The following is a 10,473-nucleotide window of genomic DNA, read 5'->3' as shown; positions in this document are numbered from 1 at the left end:
TCTGTGTCTTGTCTGCGAGTTGTCGTACGTGATTTGTTGAAAATGATTTGTTAACTCTTTGATATCGTCTCACAATTTAGTTACTTCATCGTCTCCTGTGTCAACTCCGTAAAATTGTCTGTATGAGTCCGCTTTAAGTAATTGTGTAATGAATTGTTGACGTCGTTTAGTGAGAACTGAAAGCCCTGGGCAATAAAGATTTTGGTCGAAGGCCTTTTAATATGTATCTTATGACGGTCCCCGTCGTTCATGTTCAGATCGATTTTGTCGCAGAGTTCTGTCACTGCTTGTATGTAATGTTTTAGTTCTGCATTTGAACTTCTAATTCTGTGGTCTAAGATCGCTTGAGCCCTATCTTGACTACCGTGTTCCAGAACTGCGACGGCATTTTTCCCACGAGTCCTAGAGTATCGCGCCGTAATTGTTTTAGATACCACATGCGAGCTGGTCCTTGTAAGTATTGAGTAAGAAGTCTATTTTGTCGTTGTTGGACCATCCGTTTATTGCGTGCGGCGGTGCTCGTATTCTAATAGAATACGAGCACGTCTTTATTGCCGTCGAAGCTATTACACTGTATGTAGTTGTTTTCCAGCGAGGGCGGATGTTAAAGTATCTAGTTTTGTATTTTGTCCCGTTGCGCTTTCGAGTGATATAGGTGGTTCGGTTTGGTTCGAAACCAGCCGTTTCGAAAGTAGAGGCTGGATTAGGTATATCCGCGAAGTCGCTTTCGTTGTCCATATTATCGTTTTTCTTCAATCGTATTTACGGCGTAACTAAGGTTACGTTTAGCTAATCTTGTTACCACTTTAAGCGTTAGGTGGAGCAGGGTAACCGCCATAGTTGTACAAAAATGTAAAAGCTAGATTTATCTCTTTTTCAATTTGTAGGTAATTGTATATTTAAACTCAAATAATTGGGGACAGCCGCAGCGATATAAAGCTAGATATATTTAATGTATTACAATAGGGCAGCTAATTATACAAAACGGATGTTCTTATTATTGAACAGAAAACGTGGAAAGAAAGGAAGGAGAAATGAGAACCTAAGTGCTTTGATACTAAAAAACACGCGTTATATTAACTAATATTCATCAGAAAGAATAATAAAAAAAGACTTATAACAAAATAAAATATTATAACATATACCTATACCCCAGAATGCAGCCCGTGCTACAGTCGTACAGAAAAAAATGAATTTATCTAAAAACACATTGTAGACTATTTATGAAATACTAAATTTAACCAGTTATAAATTTAAACTAGTTGTAAATGGAATTCTGTTATGAGGCAATTTTGGCATCGTGCCTTAAGGCCAATTGCTGGAACTTCCCGTTGAATACTGAATGTTTTCAAATAGATTATTATAAATATTGTATCATTGTCTAATATAAAATAATAAAATAAAATCTGAAATATTTTCGATATACAACAAACTAAAAAAAAAGAAAAAAAAAAAAAAGAAAAAAATGGAACAAAATTTTTTTTTTCCAAAATCAATTATTTTGTTAAGACAAGCAGAAAGTTCTTTGAATCAATTGAATCGGACGCTTAGTTCTCTCAAAAACTGCCATTTTTTGTACATTTAGCTCTGTATCTCCGAAATGGCTGGGCCTGCCTCCTTGCAAAAACAATAACCCCTTCTCCCAATCATTACTAATTGAATGTTTTTCAGATCATTCAAATCGAATGATCCGTTCTCTCAAAAACTCGATTTCTATTTTCTGCACTCTTTGCTCCTTATCTCCGTAACTGCTGGACCTGCCTCTGCCAAAAACTAATCAGCACATCTCCTTATCAATAGAAATCGACTGTTTTTTAAACCATTCAAATCGGTTGATCAGTACGCCCGAAAACGTGGGCGAAAATTTGTATATCCATACATACATACACACACCACACACACACACACATCCATTTTTTCTGGAGTATGCCCAACGTTTCAGAACCTTCAAAACGTCGAGAAATGTAAAAATTTTCAATTCCGATTTTCGGCCCATTACAATAACTTACCCTACGGGAAGTTAATAAAATGATATTAATTTAGTGTACTTATTTTCTAGGTTACTTACGAACAGCACATATCGATGTTTTTCTGACGCAACCTCTTCAGGAGAGACAAAAAACGTTTTATAACGAATTTTTGAACTGCTGTTAACAATTTTTTTTTATAAATTTTAAAAATATTCAATCTTGTGACAATTATTTGAGACAAGTATGATATTACAAACAATTAATCATTATTTTTTCTTCAATTCTTTGAGATACGTGTTTGTCGCACGGAAAAAAATGTAACATACGTGGTTGCGTCATGCTGTTTTCAAATAAGAGTACACGAATAACTTTTTTCAATTGTTTTATTTTGAGAATCGATCAACTTTTTAAATAATTCTTAATAAAAAAACAAACAATATTAAACTTGCGTTATATGTTAGTTTATAATTACGACAATATAGTATCTGGCCATAGTTTAGATATTTCAATATCTAGGATATTTAGCTCTTTCATGGATTTCTAATTTACTAATACTTTGTGATTATAATTTTTATTATTACTTTTATTCTTTTTTGTTATTATTTCTTTATTTAATGATTTTTTATCTCGGATGACACATTATCTAACTCTAAAAAATACAAAATTTAATTTCATTTATTGTCAGTAAGAATTGATAATTGTTAATTTTTGTAGCTTACTGTGATATTTGTTCTCAACATAATAAAAATATAACTAGTGGTGCATGGCATCGTGCCTTTAAGCAAATTGGTGGAACATCCCGTTCCGTAATTAAATAGAATCGAGGAATAATAAATGATTACAAATAGATTATTGTAAATACTGTAACTTTCGTTATTCGTATTTGAATGACAAAATATAAGAATAAACTAGCTGTAAGTGGAATTCTGTCTTGAGGCAATTATGGCATCGTGCCTTAAGGCAAATTGCTGGAACTTCCCGTTGAATACTGAATGTTTTCAAATAGATTATTATAAATATTGTATCATTGTCTAATATAAAATAATAAAATAAAATCTGAAATATTTTCGATATACAAAAAACTAAAAAAAAAAAAAAAAAAAAAAATTGGAACAAAAATTTTTTTTCCAAAATCAATTATTTTGTTAAGACAAGCAGAAAGTTCTTTGAATCATTTAAATCGGACGCTTAGTTTTCTCAAAAACTGCCATTTTTTACATATTTAGCTCCGTATCTTCGAAACGGCTGGGCCTGCCTTTGCCACAAACTAATAAATACTTCTCCCAATCATTACTAATTGAATGCTTTTTAGATCATTCAAATCGGATAGTCCGTTCTCTCAAAAATTCGATTTCTATTTTCTGCACTCTTTGCTCCGTATCTCCGAAACGCCTGGACTTGCCTTTGCCAAAAACTAATCAGCTCTTTTCCCTATCAATAGGAATCGAATGTTTTTTGAACCATTCAAATGGGTTGATCCGTGCGCCCTAAAACGTGACTGGAAATTTGTATCCCATACATACATACACCACACACACACACACACACACACATCCATTTTTTCTGAGGTATGCCAAAACGTTCAGAAACCTTCGAAACGTCGAGAAATGTAAAAATTTTCAATTCCGATTTTCGGCCCATTACAATAACTTACCCTACGGGAAGTTAACTAGACAACGACGTTTATATATGTTTACATAAAAAGTAAATAAAAGTAAAAAAAAAAACATATCTCATATATATTTCTAAGAATTATATAAACTAATTTGCAAATTTAAATTTATTTATTTGAAGTATATAAGAGTTTTAGAATTTTAGCTAGCATTAAAATTAAAATTCGAATCATTTTTCATATTTAAACAAAGAAATAATTGTAAATTAAAAAAAAATGGACAAAAAAACTCTGCTTTCCTAAACTAATCGATTCTTTATACTGCAAAATGTTCATTGAATCATTCGAATCGGAAGCTTTGAAACGACTGGGCCTGTCTTTTCCAGAAACTAATCACCACGTCATCAATACAAATTGAATGTTTTTAAATAATTCAAATCGGATACTCTGTTTTCTCAATAGGAAACGATTGCTTTTTGAATGTTTCAAATCGGTTGATCCGTGCTCCCGAAAACGTGGACAGAAAATTGTATCCACACACACACACGCATACACAAACACACATCCATTTTTTAAGGTATGTCAAGATATTCAGAAACGTTCGGTTGATTTTTTTTTACAAAACTTCACAGATCTATGCGTCTATATTTAGTGATTGATTTTCCGATTAAAACTCAAAATCGTCAAAAATCGAGTTACGAGGTTGCGTCAGAAAAGCATCGATATGCCCCTCTTATCAGTAACACGTTATTTATTATTCTAACCACTAAACTAGAATCTAATAACTTAATAACATTATTATAACTTAATAATCTAATAACTTAATAACATTATTATAGTAGAGCAAAATATTGGTGTTAAAAGTAATAGAATTGAAAAAAATATAGAAAAAAACAAAAAATTACACTCTTACAGAACCACCTTAATTTAGTCTCTATGATAGTCTGTATTTTGATTTCATTGATTTGTCGATTATTATGCACTATGACTTTATTGTTAAAAGTTAAGTATCTGAGTTTGTTTAACACACTAATAACTATTATCACTGCGCTTATAACTTCGTTGAGTTAATAAGTTAAATTATGAAGAATAACGTAAAACTCGAACTGTTCTGCGACTTATGGTTTGTGCGGCAATAAGTACCAGTTTTAATCTCACTCTTATGTCAGTATAAAACAAGGTCTAGGCTGATTTATAATAATTCCGAAATTGTTCCGCTAGCAACTGTTTGTAATTTCGGTGTGTGCGAGGGAGTATCCTTGACTTACGAAGGAATATTGGAAGGAAGGCAGAAGATGTGACTTGGCGGGGGTGTTTTCATCTCATGCCTATATACTGGTATCCTTCTTTTTTAAGGATAGTTAAATTTATCTATTCTTCTCTTCCCTAAATTATTGATGGTTGTTGTACTAATTTTTCAAAACGATCGTGTCTTTAATTTATATATACAAACGATCCTATAATTTATATATCTATTTATCGTAACTTACCCTTGATTCCAAATATCAACTTACCTGAGTATCAAAAATTACTCATTCATTTGCTTCGATTAAAATACTTTCTTTCTCATTATTTTCATTGCCATATCGGATCCCTTAATCTGGATTTGGCAGTCAAAAACACGAGCCAAACAAAATTAAAGTATTTTCAATAAAAACCAAATCGTAATTTGTCCATATAAAAGGGCGTCACGCAAATTAAACAAACCCCCGACGGCATAAACGCGGTAATACACTACAAACGTTCGTTTGGTTTGTTTTACGGTAACATTATCAGTGAACAAAAAAAAAACATACAACAAAAATAATAGTTCATATCCAATCTTAATCATTATCTTACTTAACAGATATAAAACTATTACCTCATAACACATAAACAATAGGGCCATCATAACACATTTAACTTTTTGACTAAAAACTTGCCCTCTATACTTTCATTACCTTGTAACAAAGGCTATAAACTCTATCCGTAAACCAAACCTTTTGCGACGCGCGGTAAAAAAACGACACAACGATAAATATATATATATATATATATATATATATATATATATACTAGCTGACCCGACAGACGTTGTCCTGTACACATATGTCTATATTAAAAAAGTATTTAACTTTTCAATATCATTCAACTTTTTTTTTTAAATTATCCATAAATAAATTTAATTAATACAATAGTTATATTTATTTTCAAATGTACAATTTAACAATATTATATTCAGGAATGCAAATGCAGGAAAGAGTGTCCGGTATTTATAAAAAATAAGCAAATAAAAGAAATGATGGCATGGCAAAATATAGCCTTCCATGAAGCAAAAAACGCTTTAAACCAAAATAAATACGCTAGAGTGGTGAGAACAGGGTATGCTAGTAATGACTGGAATAGAGATTTTCCAGTTTTTCACACAAAACAGAGTTGTTATGCGGGCAAATCAGGTAATTTGGACAAAAATAGATTCGAAATATTATGAGATTTAGAGGAAGTAGGGGAAGCTGAATATGCTAATACTATACAGTTCAGTAAACCAAAAAGATTTGTCCATAAATCTTCAACCAAAATTAGGTCGATTCCAAAATTTACATCGAGAAATTATAATGAAAATGAACGAGTAACAATTCAAAAACAGAGCACCGAACCCAAATATAATCCAAGTAAACGCTTGAAAATAAACAGAGTACATGAACAGGATGATGATAGTAGTAATATCACTGGTAATCAAGATAGTAGTAATATCATTGGCAATCAAGATAGTTCCATTGATTTACTCGAAGACTTTATAGACAACATTAAACGAGTTTATATGCCGAACAATAATGAACACTATAAAATATTAGTTGAGATACTAAAAAGGTTGGAGAGGTCACAACTTAGACTTGAAAAAGATGATAGTGATTTATAAAGCTGGTAAAATGTAAATAGGAATGTCATTACCTTATACAATTTGAGTATTCTACTTGTAGTATCCTTTGATTGGCATGTTAAATAGCATAGTGTTTAAAAAATAAAAAAAAAATTAATATTTATATTCATACATATCCTTATGATCAAAATTTTTCAAATTAACATTAGATCACTATATTCAAAGAAGCTGCAATTGGAAGCCTATATGAAAGCCAATCAAATTGATATTGTAATTTTATCAGAAACATGGATGAAAGTGGAATTTAAGTATGATATATCCGGATACTCATTAATACATACCAATAGAGACGATGGATTCGGAGGTGTAGCTTTATATATTTGCCTTAGACTATGTTCCGAAACTGTAAACACCGAGATATATAGCAACACAAAAATTCAAGTTTGTGGGGCCAAAATCATAATCAATAATGGTACTGTGTTTAATATTTTTGCAATTTACTGTGCTCCAGGACACAGAACAAATCTTACTTATTGGACTTCATTATTCGGAAACATTTCGCCGCCTTTCTAATTGCGGGTGACTTTAATGTGCATCATACGAGTTTTGGTAGCATTCATAATAATCATGATGGAATAATTTTAAGCGAAGCCATTAACTCAGAGGGTTTATGTGTTCTGAATGACGGATCGCCTACGTTATTGAGGAGACATGACAGAAATCCTTCTGCGGTAGATTTATCTATATGCAATCCATCTGTGATGCTCAGTGCGGAATGGCACGTCACAGATGAAACTTTGGGATCGGACCACCTTGGTATATCAATTCGGATTGGAGTGAGTAAAGTAAATATGAATAACAGTAATATTAGAAACAGACATATTTGGAAGATCAAAGAAGCTGACTGGAAGAAATATGAGCAAGTGACAGATAAGTTATTGTCAGAATTGATATTTGATAAAGATCCATCGGCTATGTACGGTAAGTTTGTTCAATGCATAAATCAGGCGGCTTTGTTAGCAATTCCCATGTCAAGACCTTACTTAGGCAAAAAAGATAGATATTTGTCAACGCCTTGGTGGGATGAAGAGTGTGAGAAATTTAATAAGAAGAAGTTAGAAGCTATTAGAAAATACAAGAGATCTCCAGTTTTGGCTAATTACATCGAATATAAAAGAATTTTAGCGAAATGTCGTATAACGTTCAAACAGAAAAAACGGGACAAATGGTTTGAATTTTGTAATTCTTTTACAAGATCAACTTCATCTAAATACATTTGGGACAAGGTGAAAGCTTTGAAAAATAGAGTCGTGCATAAAAATCCTTTTCCGATAGATGAATCAAATAAGTTCCTTAACAATATTACCCCGGCCTCAGCAACAAATGAGGTAATTATACCAAGCGTACAAGAAATGGATGTACTGGAAGGTCCTTTCGCAATGCAGGAGCTTCTTTTGGCACTAAAAACAAATTCGAACACTACACCGGGTGCGGACAATATTCATTATCCAATGTTGAATAAATTATCCAGTTTTGGCAAGAATATGTTACTACGGGTTCTTAACCAAGTTTGGACCACCGAAACAGCTATTCACGAGTGGAAAAATATAATTACAATTCCAATTCTTAAACCAGGTAAAGATCCTTCAAGAGCAGAATCATATCGTCCTATATCATTGTCTTCATGTATAGCAAAAACATTCGAACGACTGATCAAAAGAAGATTGGAATGGTGGGCGGAAAGCAACAAGATATTCCCGAGTTACATGCTAGGATTTCGTAATAATCGGGGTACAATTGACGTTATCACATCCTTAGTGTATGAAATTAAAATTAATTTAGCAAAAAATAATCTCCTGATGACTGCAAACGTGGACTTAGTTAATGCATATAACTGCGTTCAAATACCTATATTAATGAAGATTCTGTCTGATATCAAGATGCCAAGAAGATTTATTCTTCATATACACCATCTAATATCAGACCGCAGAATCAATCTTAGGTGTAACAATTTACAATTTGGACCACGTAAAATGAAAGAAGGACTACCTCAAGGATCCGTTCTTAGTCCGCTATTATTCAATCTATATACCTGCAAGTTACAAACCGAGCTAGATCTGGAAGTCAAAATTATGCAGTATGCAGACGATATTATACTTCTACATAAGGCTCATACTTTGAATGAGGCTATTGATAAAATGAATATAACAATGCACCTCTTCCATAACTGGTGCACATCGTTAGGGTTTGTTTTGTCAGAAAATAAAAGTACAATAAGCCTCTTTACAAGACATAGGAAGTCTATAATTCCAGACTATATCAGCATAAGCAATTATGTTCTGAAGGTTGAACCTACAATTAGATGCCTCGGGCTACTTATTGATGACAAATTAAAGTGGAAACCACACATTGATTATCTAGTCTCTAAATGTGAAGAAGCACTGAATATTCTCAGGTTTCTTAATCACATAAATTATGGTGCTGATATCAAGATTTCTCTTAGAATATATAAGCAATTAATACTATCTAAGTTGGATTATGGTAGTTTCATATATGGCGACGCATCCAAAAGTGTACTTAGCAAACTAGACATAATTCAAAACAAAGCTTTGAGGTCTTGTTTGGGGGTCATGCGTTCCACGCCTATCAATGCGTTACATGTTGAAGCTAACATATATCCTTTACACTTGAGAAGGAGGTTATTGGCTTCAAACTTTATCATAGATAGAATGAAATTTAACAACGTAGTATTAAAGAATGTGAATCAGATCAATAATGAACTGAACAGCCCATACTGGAGAAATAGGAAGAGGCCTATACTAATAACTGCGTATCGTGAAGTGGTAGAAAAATGTAATCTCTTACAAACTTGGACTGCAACCTCAAGATTTCATTTCAAATACGATGTTACTTCTTCTAATCTGAAAAATATAATTCAAATCGATTTCGCCAATGCGCACTATAGCGGAGATACCAATAAATGTAGGATGAAGGTCGAAGGAAGTATACATGAAACATTTGAAGACTATGATAGATTTTATACAGATGGTTCGAAGAATTCAGATGGTGTTGGTGCGTGTTTTTACCATCAGGGGACAAATTCCTTCACAAAATATAAACTAGATAAAGATGCGTCGATATATACAGCGGAAATGTATGCTATTAATAGGTGCGTAAAGTATATTGATGAACATAATGTGAAGAAATCGGTAATAATCAGCGATAGCAGGTCTGCTCTTGAGGGCATGTTGTCGTTGGGAAAGGACCCGTCATTATTAACGATAGATACTCTAAATGACATACATGCGATATTATCAAAAAATTGGAAGTTACGCATTGTATGGGTAAGAAGTCATATTGGGATAGCTGGCAACGAAGCGGCGGATAACGGCGCCAAAGATGCAATAAATACAGGGACTGTTGCTGCGGATGGAATATCTTATAGAGACATAAAAAGATTTAACAGAGCAAACATACGGAACATTTGGCAATTGGATTTTCAGTTATCTATTAGAATTAAAGGTAAATTTTATGGTATGATACAAGGAAAAATTCCAGTCAAACCATGGTATGACGGATTTAAGGAGTGTCGGCCGTTTTACGCAACATTGTGTAGATTAAGACTAAATCATTCTTACGCTCCGTTCTGCCTAAGCAGAATTGGGATCGATATCGATCCTAGTTGCTACTGCTTGGGCGAAGCGACTAGGGCGGATGCAGAGCACATCATCATGGAGTGTAAACGTTGGGAAAAGGGCAGACAAAAACTATGGGAGGAAATAATTAAACAAAAAATCTCCCTTCCAATTAATTTTATAACAGTGATGACAGATACAAGATTATATGGAGCTCTTTATATTTACATCAAATGTAATAATATAAAATTATAAATGCAATATACATAAAACAATGATATATATGTAAGAGATAGTGTAGATATTATGTAATTTAGTATATGGCTAATGTACCAGTTTATAAAGCCAATAAAATAATAAAAAAAAAAAAAAAATTCTTTTTTTTATTTTAAACTT

This window comes from Ctenocephalides felis, unplaced genomic scaffold (assembly GCF_003426905.1).
Source record: "Ctenocephalides felis isolate EL2017-DRISC unplaced genomic scaffold, ASM342690v1 CF-g0.4_SCAFFOLD_01786, whole genome shotgun sequence".
Lineage (NCBI taxonomy): Eukaryota > Metazoa > Arthropoda > Insecta > Siphonaptera > Pulicidae > Ctenocephalides > Ctenocephalides felis.
This window is presented reverse-complemented; position numbering follows the sequence as displayed.